Source organism: Haemaphysalis longicornis, unplaced genomic scaffold, assembly GCF_048455015.1.
Source record: "Haemaphysalis longicornis isolate Haplotype H1 unplaced genomic scaffold, Haemaphysalis longicornis Haplotype H1 scaffold_6, whole genome shotgun sequence".
NCBI lineage: Eukaryota > Metazoa > Arthropoda > Arachnida > Ixodida > Ixodidae > Haemaphysalis > Haemaphysalis longicornis.
In genome coordinates, this window is record NW_027526407.1 from 31,466,275 (window position 1) to 31,483,447 (window position 17,173).

At 45.6% G+C, this 17,173-nt stretch overlaps 1 pseudogene across 1 annotated transcript in view; it reads right to left on the reverse strand.

Moving 5' to 3' along the window:
• The window catches only part of LOC144142435 (alpha-(1,6)-fucosyltransferase-like), a 57,298-nt pseudogene extending 41,231 nt beyond the window's left edge, over nt 1–16,067 (reverse strand). Inside the window, exons 1-2 of the transcript XR_013316986.1 lie at nt 15,574–16,067; nt 7,466–7,999 (exon numbers count right to left, since the gene is read on the reverse strand). The product of XR_013316986.1 is annotated as an alpha-(1,6)-fucosyltransferase-like (transcript). The remainder of the gene's footprint in view (nt 1–7,465; nt 8,000–15,573) is intronic.
• Nucleotides 16,068–17,173: the final 1,106 nt, after the last annotated feature.

Sequence of the window (17,173 nt, forward strand, 5' to 3'; positions counted from 1 at the left end):
ACGCGCCGTTCGGAACGCCGGAGCCCGGTCGACGGTGACCCGTGCTGGCGACGATGTCCCGGGCCTTGGCGGCGACGCCCGGAACCGTAGCGGAGACCGGCGACGGCCTTGCCTCACTGTGGCACGTAGGCCGGACGTCTTGCCGTGAGGTCGCACAGAGCCGTGCCCCGTTCCGTCCGCCTTGTTCCCTGGCTGGGGGGTGGTGGTGGTGGCCCGAAAAATGGCGCATACCCACTTAGGGGGATTGGCCAAGAAGAGTTATGTTTTCATTACAATCAATCAAGCGAGGCAAAATAATGGAGCAGAAGAAAGAATTTGGTCTAGGTTAATGAAAGAGAGAGTTCCGTCCGCCTTGTTCCCTGGCTGGGGTCTCGCTCCCTGCGCCCGTGCCTCCTTCACCTCTTCTTCTTCCAACTCATCAGCAGGCGCTTGGACTTGAGCTTCGGCTTTTTCGCGTAGAATGTGGCGTCATTCCCCTTCGCGGGTATGTTCCATCACAGTCTCCAGAGAAATAAGGAAGGACGAGTGTATGTGAGTGTATTTCTATACAAACTTAATACCATTTTTCATTCAGCGTACAGGAACCAGATTTCCCGGGTCTCACAAACCAAACAGCCTTGAGTATGCGGATTCCCGGGAAAGTTGGCGTTGTAATAATAAAAAAAAACTTAAAGCCTTTCCACTCACTGTGAAAGCTGTTGGACGTGCACAGCAGTGATTCGCCATAATGGGATGCAGCGCCGTTATCCGCTCACTGCTACCACCCAATGCAATTCTAATTTCCCGCCTTCGCAATGCCCGCGCGCCTCCTGCCTGAAACTGCGCCAGCGGGAGTTGGGTTCTTTTTGTGCTTTCGTTTCCTCCGCGCGTGCCGGCGTTGCACTGCCACTTTTAAGTGCTAATGCACTTCTTAAGCGACCCTGAACCTGCGTCCACCGGCGATGTCCGCGCACGTGGAGATGGGCGCACGCAGCCTGGCTGCTGACATGGCACATACCCACGTGGGGGATTGGCCAGGAATCTCCTCGTCTACCTTGGCAACGGGGGGAGATGGGCGCGCGCTGCCTGGCCGCTGACATGGCACATACCCACGTGGGGGATTGGCTAGGAATCGGGTGTGAGAAGGGCTAATGCACTCGCTTAAAGGAGTACTGACACGAAATTTCAAAGCTGAGATCCGCTCTAGCAATCAAGTACAACGACAACACAAATAGGTGTCTGTGAATAAATGCATCTTTCTTTCTTTGTAGTTGTGTGTGTGTGTGTGTGATCTCTCTTTCGCGAACATTACCGAACCGCGCAAATTCAACTCGTGCATTCGCACTTTCACATTCTTCCCCTCGGGGAAATGCGGGGAATGTTTTTTTTTTTTTCGCTTACTATCGTAAAAACCAACCCAACGAGCGTTCCTAACTAAATGAACGCGGGCGCTGCCGGTTAATTACGTATATGTTTGCCTCAGAGGTACCTGTAGCTTTCTTCGCACTAAACAACGGGGAGATGTATGACAAGCGCCAGTGGTTCGAGAGTTTCGAACGCTATGACTTGGCTTTCGAAGCCTCTGCAGGTTACGCCGCGATGACAGCCGCTACGACGGAACGCCGTGTGGCTTTACTTGGGTCCAGCGAGCGAGCTACGACGGCAAGGCGAGCCCCTAAAGTGCTGTGCACTTAAAATTAACTTAAAATCACCTTCCGTGGCGAAGGAAATATCAGAATGCCTTCCCCCTTTCCTTTCATTTTTCCTTGCACTCTCTTCAACAAGTCACAGCTTGTTTATTAAAACGCGTAAAAGGGGCGTAAAATTACTATTTAATTTTTTGAGAAAGAATTATAATACAATTCTAATTTTACGCCCCTTTTGCAAGTTTTTTTTTTTTCTATGAATCAGGTGTCGGCTGTAGAAGACTGTGACAGTATTACCAAAACCTGTGGTTTTGGCATTACAGTCGAACTCATATATAACGATCCCTGATATACCAATCTATCGGTTATAACGACCACATTTCGGTGCACTTAACGAATTTTCTATGCTGCTCATTGAAACTGCGTCCACATATACCGAACGTTTTTCAAAGCGTCTTACATTTACAGCGAACGCTTCCGACATGGCCACAGTAAAAATATGGCGCATACCAAGTACAAAAATCAAAACAGTAAAATGGTACCAAAAAAATGATAAAATGTCTGCACATTCGGTGGAAGTTTCTCTCACTGTTTCGTGTCTCAGGACCTGGTGAAGACCCGGCCTACGAGGCTTTTTTTTTCTCTCGCTTTAGGAGCGTCAGGAACAAAACAATGCAACATGTTTTAATGATCATTGAAGTACATGCACAGGTGAACATCTGGGGAGAATTTAAGCAAAATCGAAGAAGTGTTTTTTTTTAATAATTTAAATTTTTTAATAACTTGGAGTGTTTTCGTTTTTTTCTTGAAACTTATGCGCCAGTTGCTTTTTAACGGTAGCTTGCACAAACACGATATTTACGGCCCTTATTTGTGCTTGCCAGGAGCAGCCCTCACTAAAATTTGAACGCTCCAGCTCAAGTACTTACGATAATACTCGCCCACAAAGTACAGAACAAAATGCGCTCTGAGCAAGATTCGAAAATTTATTACAAAAAATATGCTTTTTTTAGCCAACGATATTTGGGGGCAAAATGTATACACCCGGCGTAGATTAAGCATAAAAATTACCATTCCCGTCTGATGAGTATACTTTTTGGCAGACGTCGCTAAATTTGGCCGCGGCGCAGTGGCATGTAACGGCCGGGGTTCACGCGGGTGCGTTCCAATTTGTTTTTTGTTTTTTTTTTTCAGTCGGCCAAAATTTTCTCCGCCGAAAATATTTGTGAATCCGCACATTACATACATGCGGGAATGAGGTAAAAGATATTCAAGCGAATTGAAGAGGTCGACCAGCCATGCTTTGTTCGATCTTATCTGAAATGACCCAATTAAAGCATAAGAGAGGCGGCGTGCTGGTGCGTACTCAGCGCTTCAGTTTAATCGAGACGAAGATATACCAGATCGGCGAGCACCGGCCACAGATTTCGGGCGCCGCGACCGAGGTCACTCACTTTGCATGCATTTCTCCAGAGGAAGTGATGATGAAAGAAAAATAAGGATAAATAGTTTTATGAATGAATGAATGAATGAATGAATGAATGAATGAATGACTTTATTTTTCGTAAAGTTTACAAAAACAGTACGACGGACGATTTGGGAAAAAGTTGCTCGCAGGCAACTTGACCAGCCCAAAAGCCCGGTAGACTCACAGGGCAGCAAGACAGCGAGAAGAGAAAAAAAAAAAAAAAAAAAAGAAAGAAGAGAAGGGAAGAGAAGTTAAAAAAAATACAAACAAATACCACCAGTACAATGTAATCAAAAGAAATTGACATCCTTGTCATCACAGAAATAAAATACAAACAAGAATCACCAGTATAATGTAGTTAAAAAAGTTACACTTTTGTCACCACATAGTGCCAGGAAAAACGCGGGAGAAGTAGGATTACAAAAAATACCTAGGAAGAAATACAATCAAAGACGAAGTATACATCACTGCTGAAGGTAAAATTCCAGTAGGTTTAATTGGGGTCCAGGATTTACGTTTTGATCAATAAGATAATTTAACAAGGTTGGTAATCTGTGGCGTAGCATTTGTGCTCCATCATTAGTTCTTGATTGGGGTATTTGCCAGAAATCAGGAGATCGTGTGTTGTAGCAAGTATTATGACGCTCCAGAGAAGCTATGTTACAAATATAGTTTAGATTATTTTTTTGTTCCCTGTTGTACAGTAATGCCAAACGATAAGAAAATAATTGTACAATTTTTAATACCCTGAGCTCACTGAAAAGTTGTTCTGTAGGAAAATCGTACGGTTTATTGCAAATTATTCGAACTGCTTTTTTCTGAAGTAGGAAGAGACAATTTAAGTTTGTTGCTGATGTTGTACCCCAAACAAGGTTGCAGTAACTTAGTGAACTGAAAAATAAGGCATTGTAAATCAGTAATTTGATTTTGCGAGGGAGGTACCAAAGACGAAAAAGTGTACCTACGATTTGGGAAAGTTTGCCAGCAAGAGAGTGTACGTCATGACTCCAGGTCATATGTTCATCAAACCAAACGCCTAATGTTTTCATTGAGCTCACGATTTCAATTTTTGAGGAGGCCAAAGTTACATCTGCTTCAATTGTGATGTTTTTGTTTATTGCATGGAATAGTACTGCTTTAGTTTTGCCTGTGTTTCTTTTCAGGCAATTTTCAACACACCATTCATGGATGCTTTTTAACACTGAGTTTGCATTTTGTATTAGGGTACTCACTTTGTTGGATTTAAATAGCAGAGTAGTATCATCAGCATAAATAACGTATCTAGTGTCATAATCTACATTTACTATGTCATTGATGTATATGTTAAAAAGAAGAGGGCCTAATATACTTCCTTGGGGAACGCCAATTTTCACCGGTTTAATTTTTGAGGGGGTGTCTAACTGTACATACTGGGTTCTATTTGCTAAGTATGAAGCGATAAGTTTTAAGGCAACACCGCGAACACCATAACAAGCTAGCTTTTTAAGGAGCAGTGAATGACTAATAGAATCAAATGCCTTGCTTAGGTCGAGGAAAACACCAAGCGTTAATAAGCGTTCATCTAGGTTTTTTAAGATAGATTCTTTTAAATCAAGGAGGGCAGACTGAGTTGACAGATGTTTGCGGAAAGCAAACTGGTTATGTGTGATTATATTTTTACTTTCAAAAAAATCCGAGAGGCGCCAAAAAATAATTTTTTCAAGACCTTTGGAGAATACCGGTAAGATAGATATCGGTCTGTAATTCGACAACTTAGTTCTGTCACCCTTTTTGAACACTGCCAGTACTTTAGCTTTTTGCATTTTGAGTGGGAAAACACCTGTGGAGAGAGAGAGGTTATATATATGCGTTAATATAGGTGCAATTATGTCAAACACATATTTAATGGGCTTAATTTGCAGGTTATCAGCATCGCAAGCTGAGCTGTTGCTTAATTGAGAAAAGAGAACCGTCAATTCTTTAACATCTGTCGGACGTAAAAATATGGTTTCAGGGCATTCAGAAGAGATATAGCGACAGGCATCCGTGCTAGTAACAGAATCGTTGTTTTCGGTAAAGTAATCATTAAACGTGTCAGGTAGTAACTGTCCAGAAATTTCGAGGCCATTTTTGTTGATAAATGTGATTGGTTGGCTGTTTGGCGTTCTATTTAGTAAGGAATTTACAATTTTCCATAGCTGCTTGCTATCATTAGCACAGGAGGCGAAGTAGTTTTCGTTATAACGAGTTTTGGCATGACGTAGTTCATTGTTTAACTGGTTACGAAATCGCTTGAATATAGTAAAATCTGCCTTGTCTCGTGTTTTCAAAATTTTTTTATAGAGGGCTTGTTTATGTTTTATCTTTACATACAGTTGCTGTGTAATCCATGGTTTCCTAATTTTTGAAGAGTGGTTTCGGATAGGACGTGGCGGAAAATGCTTTTCATAAAGTGCACAAAATTCGTCCAGAAAAATTTCATACGCAGTGTCGGGTTCATGGGATCCATAAACACTTTGCCAGTCGGTAAAAGAGAGATCAAAGCTAAACATTTCAAGACTATTGGGTGTTATCGATTGCATCATAACACTGTTCCCTTTCGTTTGAGGCGGTCGGCGTTTTACACTAAGAAAAATTGGCATATGGTCGCTCACAGTATTAGCAAGGACACCTGCTTTTATAATACTTGGGCAAAAATTCGTTATAAACAGGTCGATGGTTGTTTCCGTATTGCATGTTACTCTTGTGGGTGCTGATATTACGCTTCTACAGCCAAACGTTTGGAGTAGTATTTCTAGATCACGCTTTGTTGGAGTTTCGGCTAGCATATTAATATTAAAGTCTCCACCCCATACCACATTGTAGTTTAGGTCAGAAATATGAGACAAGAACTGCTCAATGAACAACAACAAAGATTCAATCCTTCCCCTTGGCGGACGATAAAATACAGAGTACACAGTGCGTGCATGGAGAACAGACAAAACTTCGTAATCATCCGTAACACGGCAAAACTCATCAACACGACTTACGTTAAAAACCTCACGGACCAGTAGGCTGATACCTCCTCCCTTTGACGCCGTCCTACATTGATTGAAACATTGGTAACTAGGTAATTTCCAGGGCGATGTGTTTTCACCATACCACGTTTCTGATAACATGATAAAATCAAATTGGAAGCTGAGACTACTAAAGAACAGATCTAGGTCATCATATTTATTTTTTGCCGATTGACAATTTAGGTGAAAGCATCGGGTGGCTCGCTTGTGTTCTGGGCCAACAAAATTAAAGAAACAAGACGGATCTACCCAGTCTTGGCAAGACATCGTAAACATGTACAATTTCTGACTGCTGACATGATCATTATTTCAGTCGGTCCAAGTAGGAAACATGTTTGATCAGGTGACGTCGTGCGCCTTCACATTTCTTTACAAACACTTTTCCATTTCTGTGCCATGCGTAGGAGAACTGATTGTCGAGAGCCCAATCCTTTGCATTCTTTAGCAAGGTCCGGTTGTACGCTGTTAGATTTTCCATCATGAAAAGGCCGGGCTGCGCTGTCGGTAGATCCTTTCGTTTAGCAAACCACCGCTCCTTTGCTGACAGGCAAGAAAAACGAATGATAACACCGGGAACCTTATCAGGCTTTGACGGTAGCCTGTGAAGCCCCGTAACAGATTGTTCAATGAGCAGCGGAAGGTTCAGTTTAGACGCTATTTCATTCATCGTGGTCATCAGACATTCGTCGTTTTTCACTGGCAGGCCATGTAGTTCTACATTTAGCTTGCGGCTGTGGTATTCTAGTTCATTGATTGCTTCAGTTACTCTTTGAAGTTCCACATCTGCTTTTGTTTCCTCAAGCTTCGAGAGTCTCGTTTTCATGTTTTTGATTTCATTGCTGTTCTTAGTAACATCTGCGACAACCTTGTCATACTGTTCGGACACATGCTTGATAGATGCTTCTATGTCGTTTACAGTTTGCTTCAAGGGAAGCAATTCATCGAGTTTTCTGTTTATTTCCAGGAGCAATGCAGCAATCGGGAGGCCTTCAGTTTCATTACTACTAGTTGCACTTGATTTGGGCTTTCGACAGTCAGGACATCTCCAGGACCTTCTGTATTCTTCTCCTTTCGACTTGTAAGTCGCCTCCGAAAGCCCACAACAGGCCCCTAGGTGGTATGCACACGAGCATTCGCTACACTGAATGAAACAGTTGTTCACATCAATATTATCCGAGCACTTATGACATATGGTGTCCGGTTCTCCCATGGCTATTGCTTAGCTAGGGCGTAGGGATCGAGTTACGAACAAAACGGCACGCAGACAGCAAGTGGCAGCAGCAGCAGCGAGCGAAAAATTAACATACTTTGAGGACAGGATAAAGGTATACACCAACCTGCGAAAATTTGAAGAAAAATTTCAGCGACGTGTCTTCCACGCTGCCGCTGCTGCCAGTGGTGGGTAGGAGTTGTTCTTCGCTGGCTTTATAGCTGCCGGGAGCGCAAGGGCCCAGGGAGGCGTGGTGCTCCGCTTGAGATAGGCCACGGCGCAGGTCAAGTAGAATCTGCTGAGGTCGATGTACTGGCCTTGCGCGAAGAATATGCTCCTATTTTTCACCCCTGATAGCAGGTGACGTAGTGATGATCCGCCAGTCGCCAGGCAGCTGCGAAAATTTGAAGAAAAATTTCAGCGACGTGTCTTCCACGCTGCCGCTGCTGCCAGTGGTGGGTAGGAGTTGTTGTTCGCTGGCTTTATAGCTGCCGGGAGCGCAAGGGCCCAGGGAGGCGTGGTGCTCCGCTTGAGATAGGCCACGGCGCAGGTCAAGTAGAATCTGCTGAGGTCGATGTACTGGCCTTGCGCGAAGAATATGCTCCTATTTTTCACCCCTGATAGCAGGTGACGTAGTGATGATCCGCCAGTCGCCAGGCAGCTGCGAAAATTTGAAGAAAAATTTCAGCGACGTGTCTTCCACGCTGCCGCTGCTGCCAGTGGTCATTACCAGTCATTACTTGCACGCCGCGGTAAAAGTAATTAAGTGTGAACAATTTATAATCTTAAGCGCATGCAAAATGCTATAAATTATACGCCACTCCGTATCAACTGCCGCTCAAGCGTCGCTCGACACCGCCCGAGTCGACGCTAACGCGGAACCGCGCGCTGCAAAAAAGCGCCGGTGGTTACAGATCGCGGTTCGCCGAGAGTTGGTTTGCTTAGTTGCTAATAAAGAATCGCGATGGCATTCGAACTTTGCTCGCATCCGGCCCAAGCGAAGCAGCTCCCATGTACGTTCGGCCTGGCGCGGCTGATAGCTGTCGAAGACATTACGGCGAGTGGAGATGTTAAAGACGTCCGACAGAATTTCTTCGCGGGCAATGTACTGGTAAGGGTAGGTTCGACGCAAACACAGTTTATTTCGTTCCTAAGCAAGCAGCGGGCGTCCCTTCACGAAGCGAATAGGCTTAACTTGTCACCGAACGGGTTGTTCGACATGTTCGCTAATTTCATAAAGTTTAATCAGAAAAGTTTGTTTTAGCAGAGAAAAAAAATTGAATTTGTACACCGACAGTACTGGACACAACGTTGTTACCCAGAGCATGTTCTCTGCACGAGATGCGCCCGCCTGCATGAAAGACAGGCGATCTAGCGCGTTCGCGCTGAAAGAATGCATTTCCCTGCAATGCAATTTCGTCAAAACGGGATAATTTGCGTGTTGGTGGGAAAAGTACAACGTGGAGCTAGCGGCGGTGCACCCATTCTATGAACACGTGTAGACTCAACGGCTGGCAGGACATAGACGTGCATTTAAAGCATCAGACCTGGTATGTCATACGTAACGTGGTATCTTAAGAATGCCGAACACCACGAAATAAACAGCGGCGGAGTCATCGAGTTGCACGGAACGAAATAAACGGCGGCGTAGTCAGTTGCACGGATTTATTTGTATGCGTTAGCGGGAATCACATAAACGAATGCTTTAAATGCACATCTGATGTCAACCCAGCCATTGCGTTGCACATGCTCATATAATGGGCGCACTACCGCTAGCTCCACGTTGTAATTATCCCGCCAACACGGGAATTATCTTTTTTTTTTTTTTTTCTGTACTGACGCTACGAAATACCATCGCAGGGAAAGGTAATCCTGCAGCGCGAACCGGGTTTAAATGCAGGCAGGCGCATGTCATGCAGAGAAGACGCTTGTGCATCGGTGCACAAATTCAAATATTTTTTTTTTCTCTGCTGAAAAAAAAAACTGTTCTGATTAAACTTTCTGAAATAAACTACGATCATTTGTGCTAGTCTTGTATTTGATATTTTTACTACGAGCACAACAATACGCAATTTTGGGGCTATGTTTTGGGGTGAATATGAGCCAGAAAGAAGATTTTTCCAAATTTGACAAATGTTTTCTCGAACAATTATTCTTTTTTCAATGTCAATATATTTTTACAAATTGTCCGCAATAATGAAATACACAAACAATAGCTTCCTTGGCTGAGACAATGTGCTTGTATTTGCTAAAATTGTTTGAAAATGCTCAACATCGTGTATTTTCCGAATGGCGTAAAATTACAGCAAAAAAAAAGCAGAAATATTTTTAAAATGCGGCATAGAGCAGCCCGCCCCGGACCTCAATATGATGCCCACAAAACATGGTGGCGATTGAAAAAGAAGTGATCCTTTTATGTATATTTTTACAGAAGTAATTTTGCTTTAAACCCTGGAGATTTAAGGGCGGCTAGAAAAAGACGAAAATTTTTTTTTGGACAAGAACACTGAGGGAGCATTGTGGGCCATGCGAGAATGACCCACAATTTTTACTCAACAAATCCGTGGTGGTCGACTTTACGGCTGGGACGTTTGGCATGGAATGACTCCAATGCATGTTGACATAGCTATACGCGCACACGTCACTAATCGCTTACGTTTTGCTTACGCAAAAACATGGCGAATTCACTGTGAATTAATCCGAGAATAGGGTCCCTGATGACTCCTAATTTAGCAATAGTTGTGATTTTCGAATAGCGAAAAAGTTTCTGCGAAGGAAAGTTCCACAATGCTGCAATACGGCTACAATGGAAAACTTTCCTTCACAGAAACTTACTCCACCTTGAGGATTTCCCCTAAATCTGGTCGATTAACAGCGAAAAAGGTTTTTTACCGTTTTTAGTTGTCTCAAATAATATCACAATAGTATTCGCAACGAGATCCGGAACGGTTTAGTGCTGCTGATTTCCAGTCACAGGAGCTTACCGCAGGTCTGTCATACTGGCCGTAAAATGTTTCCATGCCCTTATCTAGCCCGCGCAGGTTCCGTACTCCAATGAATGAATGAAACTTTATTAACGATACGGGGGGCTTGGTAGCCTAGTTGGGACTCCGATAAGAATGCCTCGACGGAGTCGGCGTGCGACGACGCCATCAGGTTATCAGTGGCAGTCCCAGGCCACGTGCAAATGGGAGATACGGGGCGCAAGCTGGTCCTGATAGAGCCAAGCCGGTATACAGCCGGCAAAAAAAGAAGAAAAAAAAAAACGGAGACGGCAATTCAACGTCACAGAAACAGCCCGCCAATCGAACGACACTGACGGCAGGCGGCGGGAATTCCGGCTACGGGCAAAATATCCCATCCATCCAAAGGCCCGCCGATGCTACCGCGATCAGCTTCAAGTTGATCGTGTACGTACGTACGTCCAATGACTAGAGGCCGGACTTTTAGGCATTAGAAAAGAGCGTTTTAGGCGCCAAAGATAGGCTGGAAAAACAACGTTTTATGCCCGCAACGTCGTAAATATAGGGACCATAAATTCCTACACATATGCAAATAATTTCAAACGTAGACGAGCGCGGTCTGTATATACGACAGGAATGGATGGCTTTATTAGGAAGCCAATAATACTGAATAAATTTGAGGCGCTAAACAACGGGGACCAAAGAAACACGTAGACACAGACCCCGTTGTTTGTCCCCGTTGTTTGGTCCCCGTTGTTTAGCGCCTCAAATTTATTCAGTATGTTCAACCAACTAGCCCTGATCAAGCTTTTGAAGCCAATAAGCCCTGTTCTGGGATATGGGAAAGAAGGTAGTGGAAGATAGTTCATATGAATATTTTCACTGCACTGTGAACGTTCGCTTAACAAATTGTGTCTGGTTACGCCCATTGGGGTACCATACGCGCAGTTGAAGAAGTCACACTGATACGACGATCATCCGGGCATCCAAAGGGAGCCGCTCGGAGCCAGAAAGGGTGTGCTTGACGGGTCATCTAGAGAGGGGGTGACGATCCGCCATCATACTGCTTTATAGAGACCTGTCCTTTAGACCGAATTCTGTAATTTGCTGTAACATTCAGTGTGTTATATACATGATAATGTCAACCTTCTCCCCTATCCTCCTATTCCTATGTATTCTTTCCTCGCTATCCCCCCCCCCCCCCTTCACCAGCAGGCGTTCCGGTGTCCGCCCCCTAGGCGAGACAATTTACGCCTGTTGGTGGATCTTCCCTTTCCAATGAACAATAAATACATACATAATAACATTTAGGGGTTGTTTCTGACAAATTGGACGTTCTTCAGAACTCCCGTTGTGAGGAACTGGTCGCGGTCAGTTGAGTAAGCTGAGCATGCTCAGATGAGGTGTAGAACACCGACAGGAAAACAAAACAATGTTTTTGTTTATGATGGCGCCAAGGCGCCACCAGTTGAGCACCGCCGTTCAATTGTCCCATACAACAACTGCACTAATGGCGATCCACTGCCGTAAATCTACAAGAACTCGCTTGCTCGAGAATCGCATATAGTGAAACAGGCATGAAAAAGAATACTTCACAGCTGGGAGTACTGTTTTTAAAAGAGCGCTACATTATGGCTGCCTGACGCAGTTTAATTACGCCACACAAAAACAGACAAATAATACGCGCAAGAGACGACGATTTATGAAGAAATTAACATGCTCTATATGAGGACTTTTCCGTACAGGTGCCGTCAGAAGTAATTGGAGCACGGGAGCTGTGGCCGAACCGCATAAGAGCGCCGTGTAGCTGCGCCGGCGGTAAACGAAACGAGGAGAACACGCATGCGTTCTTGCCGACGCCGATAGCCCCTCCACACTTCTCAACCCAATTTTTTTAACGTGGCTTCGAGCGTTGTTCGCAGCATACTGGTTTCGGCAATGGTGCTGTAGCCGAACCACCTACAAATATTATAAAAGAAAAAAATTGTCACTTCAGATCCCTGCGATTGCGACGCATCCCCAGCAGCTCGCGTGCGCTGAAAGCGTGTGAGCGACGCTGCCAGATACCGCCTCTGCCAGGGGTTTCCCCAGGCATCGAATCAAGGGGGGGTGTCTCAATGGCCCCGGGGGGGGGGGGGGTCATAAACTAGAAAAGCTGTTTTTTTTATCCCACTAGTTAAATAATAGACGTCTGTTAACCAAACGCTCATCCCCGTGACGTACGTTTTTCATTTTCTATATATATATATACACACCTGAGAGGCGGTGCTGTCTATTCAATCTAAGAAAAAAACAAATTTAGAGAAATTCATTTTTTACCATGAAAGGTCCGTATTCAGTTTTTTTTTTAATTTCTCGCCATTTTTCAACGTATAAGGACATTTTCGAACTTGTTACCAGGGCCAGTGACGAAATTTGAGTTCTTGAAACAATGTTTAGGTAGTACACGAATTATGCAGCACTTATAAATCAGGCACCGATTATACGCTCCCGATTTATTAAAACGCCAGGATTAGCTTCCGTAGCGCTTTTCGCTACTCCCTGGCTGGTAGCAATGTGCTCGCCGCGTGGTCAGCCTCAAACCACTTTGCCCCTTTCCTTTGAAAGCCTTTTTTGTGTGCACATACGAACTTGCTACCAGCTGTCGAAAAAAAGGAAATAAATACGTGCAACGCTAACAGCAAGCTCGGGGGGCGCACTTTTGTTTATTTTGCCCGAGGCTACTGCCAAGAATAGCAGACGGGCAGCCCGCGCATGCGCAGGTCGATACTGAAAAAGGTCCATTCAAGGACTGACAAGAGTGAAATTTGGGGATTCAAGGGGGGGTGTCCACAAAAACTAGGGGGGGTCTACACACCCCCTAGGGGGGTTGTAGGGAAATCACTGCCCTCTGCTATAAGCGTCACCGTCGCTGATACCAGTATGCTGCGAATAATGCTCGAAGCCGCGGGTTGAGAAGTGTAGATGGGCTATCACCGTCGGCAGGCGCGCATGCGTATTCTGCCCCTCTCGTTTACCGCCGGTGCAGCTACACTGGCTACACGGCGCTCCCATCCAGTTCGGCCACAACTCCTGTGCTCCAATTACTTCTGACGGCACCTGTCCAACTCTAGCAATTTTGTCATATGCATTGATATTATCCGAATTGTTCAAACAGGGCCAAATACACTTCCGCACATTTGAAGAGCAAATTTGCAAAAGGTGTTTAACAGCCAAACAGTTTTTTGATGGAAGAACACGTGTTAGAGCACGTCGGCAGTGTGAATTTTAAGGCGTAAGGAAATGAATCTGTGCAGTGATGTTTCGTGTTTGGAGGAGGTGGGGGACGCCTTTAATGATGGACTTTTCAATATCGTAATCTCATGCTAACAAAGGCGAGTCCGATGCTCAACCGTTGCGTTTGAAAATAGAGTTGGATTGAGTTTGCTATAAGAATTGCGAGGATGCGACTGCACATACCTGAAGAAATCTGTGCGGGAGCAGGCGGAACGTGTGAACATGGCCTAAGAATCACTGTGAAAATTGCGGAAGCAATAGCAACTACCACCATCTCCAGATTTTTGGATTCAACATTGTTCCTCTTGTCACTGCGTCCCATTCCACGGCTGCTAATGGCTGTTTTACGGTAGCTGGTTTAGCTACAGGACTGGGCTGAACCCAACAGAGTTGCAAAAAGTCAACGTTAGCTGTGCGGTAACGTGAACTGCTATCTCAAACTGCACTCGAAAGAGAGAGATAGAGCCTTGAGGTTCTTGAGGTTCAATAGTGTTCAATAGTACTTGAGGTTCAATAGTGTTCATATCGGCGCGGATTATGAAAAATGGGCCTTTATAGGCATATACTGGCATTTATTTATTCATTTATTGGTTTAGGTACCCTAATTCCCAAGTAGGCATTACATATAGGGATATAGCGGGGGTATGAGTTGAAAGAAGACGAAACATACAATATTGCAAAAAGAAATGAATCAACACAACAAAAGTGACATTGGAATACCATAAAAGCACAAGAAGTATACAGTACAATCGCAAAACACAGCGCTAAACATTGTACCCACAAACAAGGATGTAAACGTGACAGAAATCGGGTATTTTAAAAGCAGGAACACACATTTACAGCCTCGAAAAGATAAGCACGATAAGGACAAGTTAGAGTTATTTTGAATCGCTAGAATGCGAAGAGTGCGGTTTGAAAAGAAGAGGCGTCTGTTTGGTCCGCTACGCTAGTAGGTAAAGAATTCCGTTCATTGACTGCCAGGTGAGTTCTTTTTTTTGTTGGGGGCAAAAATTGGGCTAATAGTATTATGAGCGTGGTCTGTGCGGGTGGACATATAGGGTGCCGAAGGATAAATTTGCGAGCGAACGGTGCTGGGTGGTGGCACAGGGTGTGAAAAAAAAAAGTTAATCTTGAAAACTGCCCGCGTTGGGTGTGAGGGGGGAAGATTGCGTTGGTCCTTCAAGGCAGATACGCTCTGGTATCTTGAGTAAGACGACATAATGAAGCGCGCGGGCTTGTTCTGTGTCACTGAACTAGCTAAATAGAGGCGACGCTTGAGCAGGCCGAGCTTTCTGATGTGATCTTTTCTATATGGGGGGCTCAGTGTAATCGGAGGTGAATGTAACTCGAAGAGATTAAAAGGATGAAACTGGTTCGATTTTGGCATTATCTATTAAGTAATATTAGTTTCTAATTTTGTCATGGACGAAAATCGCACATGTTTAGTTTTTTTTAAGTTTATTTTCATCGGCCATTTCTCGCACCATTCAGTTAGAGTAAATAAATCATGCTGGAGTGCAGAAGCGTCATCGGAAGTTACTATTTTTCAGTAAATTACACAGCTATCGGCAAAGAGACGAATTGACGAGGAAATGTTACCCGCTATGTCGTATGTCGTTTATATAAATTAAGAATAGTAAAGGGCCTAGTACAGACCCTTGGTGGACTCCTGGTGAGACACCCACTGGATTAGAAACGTGGTTGTTTACACGGAAAAACGATCAAGCGTAAACCAGCCGGACAACGGGAAAGTGGCTGACACGGCGGACAGAGCGAGGCGACGTTGACTAGTGAAACTGGTGAAACACATCCGAAATTCCCGCACTTTCCAAGTACCCTTTTTTGAGAAAATCCCATCTCCGGATTGTCACTTTGAGCTATCCGAGCGATGATTTGTGCGGCTGCGCGGAAAGCGCGCAGCCGCACAGCTTCTACGCTTAGTCAGGTGGCTCACAAAGCCTGGTGTCGGCCGAAAAGCAATGAAGGGGTGGCTTACCTCACGGGGCGCAGTACGCCTCTTTCACCGGGCTTCCGTTGGCGCCTATGTTCGACCGCACCCGCACGTGCGGATGCAACACGCGCACAAGCAAAGCGGCACTGACGCTGCTGGGCCGGCTGGGCCAACCGTCACGCGCACTGGTTGGCGACGCCGGCGAACGGGGGTGGTGCTCGCTCTAGCTCAAGGCCTCCACCTTCGGCGGGCACGACAATGGACGCAGCGCTCTCCGGCGGCCGGAGCGGACCCCATGTCACCGTTCACGTTTTTTTTGCTGCTCCTATTCTCTCCTCCTACCTCCCCCCCTCAAAGCCTCATCGCATCGCATCGCTGCTCCTATTCGCGCACGTTTGAAGATGATGAAACACCGTAACGTTGATACAGCGCACAGCTCAGAAGAACGAGCGCTCGAGTGTGAACGTTTTTGCAGCGACGCTCGTCCGGGGTATGGCAGGCTATTATGAGCTCTCCCCTCGCCCCTCTTGGCCTGTGTGTGTGCGCTGCTTTATTGGCAACCGACGGAAGCAGAGGGTCGGGGAAGGGGGGCTTCTTGTAAGATGGTCGGGGAGGCGCGTCGTCGAGAGTGTTCCTGGTAGCTCGCGCGGCAACTCTCCTGAGTAGCATTTATTGTCGCGCGTTCGGGTGGGGTGTTATTTTGCTGTTTTTTTGGCCGACGCGCAGGCGTCCTTGGCTGTTGCTCAAACTGGGCAACAAAAACGAAAAGAAACGCATTGCAGTGGCGAATGCTTCATTCTCGTGCATTCCCTCATTCGGTTCGCGATATTTCAGCCGCGCATGTTACACCACAGTGCAGAACCGGCCCTGCATTCTGTCGTCTGCTTCCGCGCGCCATATCGTTTCTTGCAACTGTCAGTGCACGGAAAGCCTGCACCGTCGGCAGATCGAAGGGAAAAGTGTAGGTGCCCTGCCTTCGCTGCACTCTTTGCGGCTTCATTCTGAAAATCAATTTTTCCTCCATGCTGAAGATGTTCTGCTGCACAGGTAGCACGGGAACTGCGGGAACTGGATGGGTTCCAGTGAACCGAGCGGCGGTTTCTGATATTCAGTCCTGTCTTCGCCGAAATGAATAGCGGCGAGGTGGTGGCGCTGCTGTCGCCGACCACTAAAGAGTCACTGCTTTAGGACAGCCCGCAGCGGCAAGATTTGAGCTGTTTGGTGCGATGTTTTGCTCTTGGTCAGCCCTTTTGACAAATAAAAAGACCACGTAACTCGTTATGACTGGGCTTGTGAAAATGTTCAACTGGGACTACCAGACATCCAATTACTTCCTGAGGTTTGATTTGGGAAGGTGTTCGTGATTTCTGTCCAGGAGACAGGCACCTGGAATAATTTTCCCAGCCTCCACTTGTCTCGCGCAACAGGGCGCAGATACGGGGCGAAAAAACTGCATGGATGCTCAAAACTTTCTAACAATGAGAAGGCGAAAGCCTAGGAACTTTCGTTGATCTGCTGTTGAATTTTCTATCGTACGTACGTTAAAGCCGCGTCCGTCACCTTTGAATCAGCTCCCAGGTAGCAGCCTCTGAAACTCGTTCCATTCGCTTGGCATCACCTGAAGTACCCTCATCAGCCACCGAAT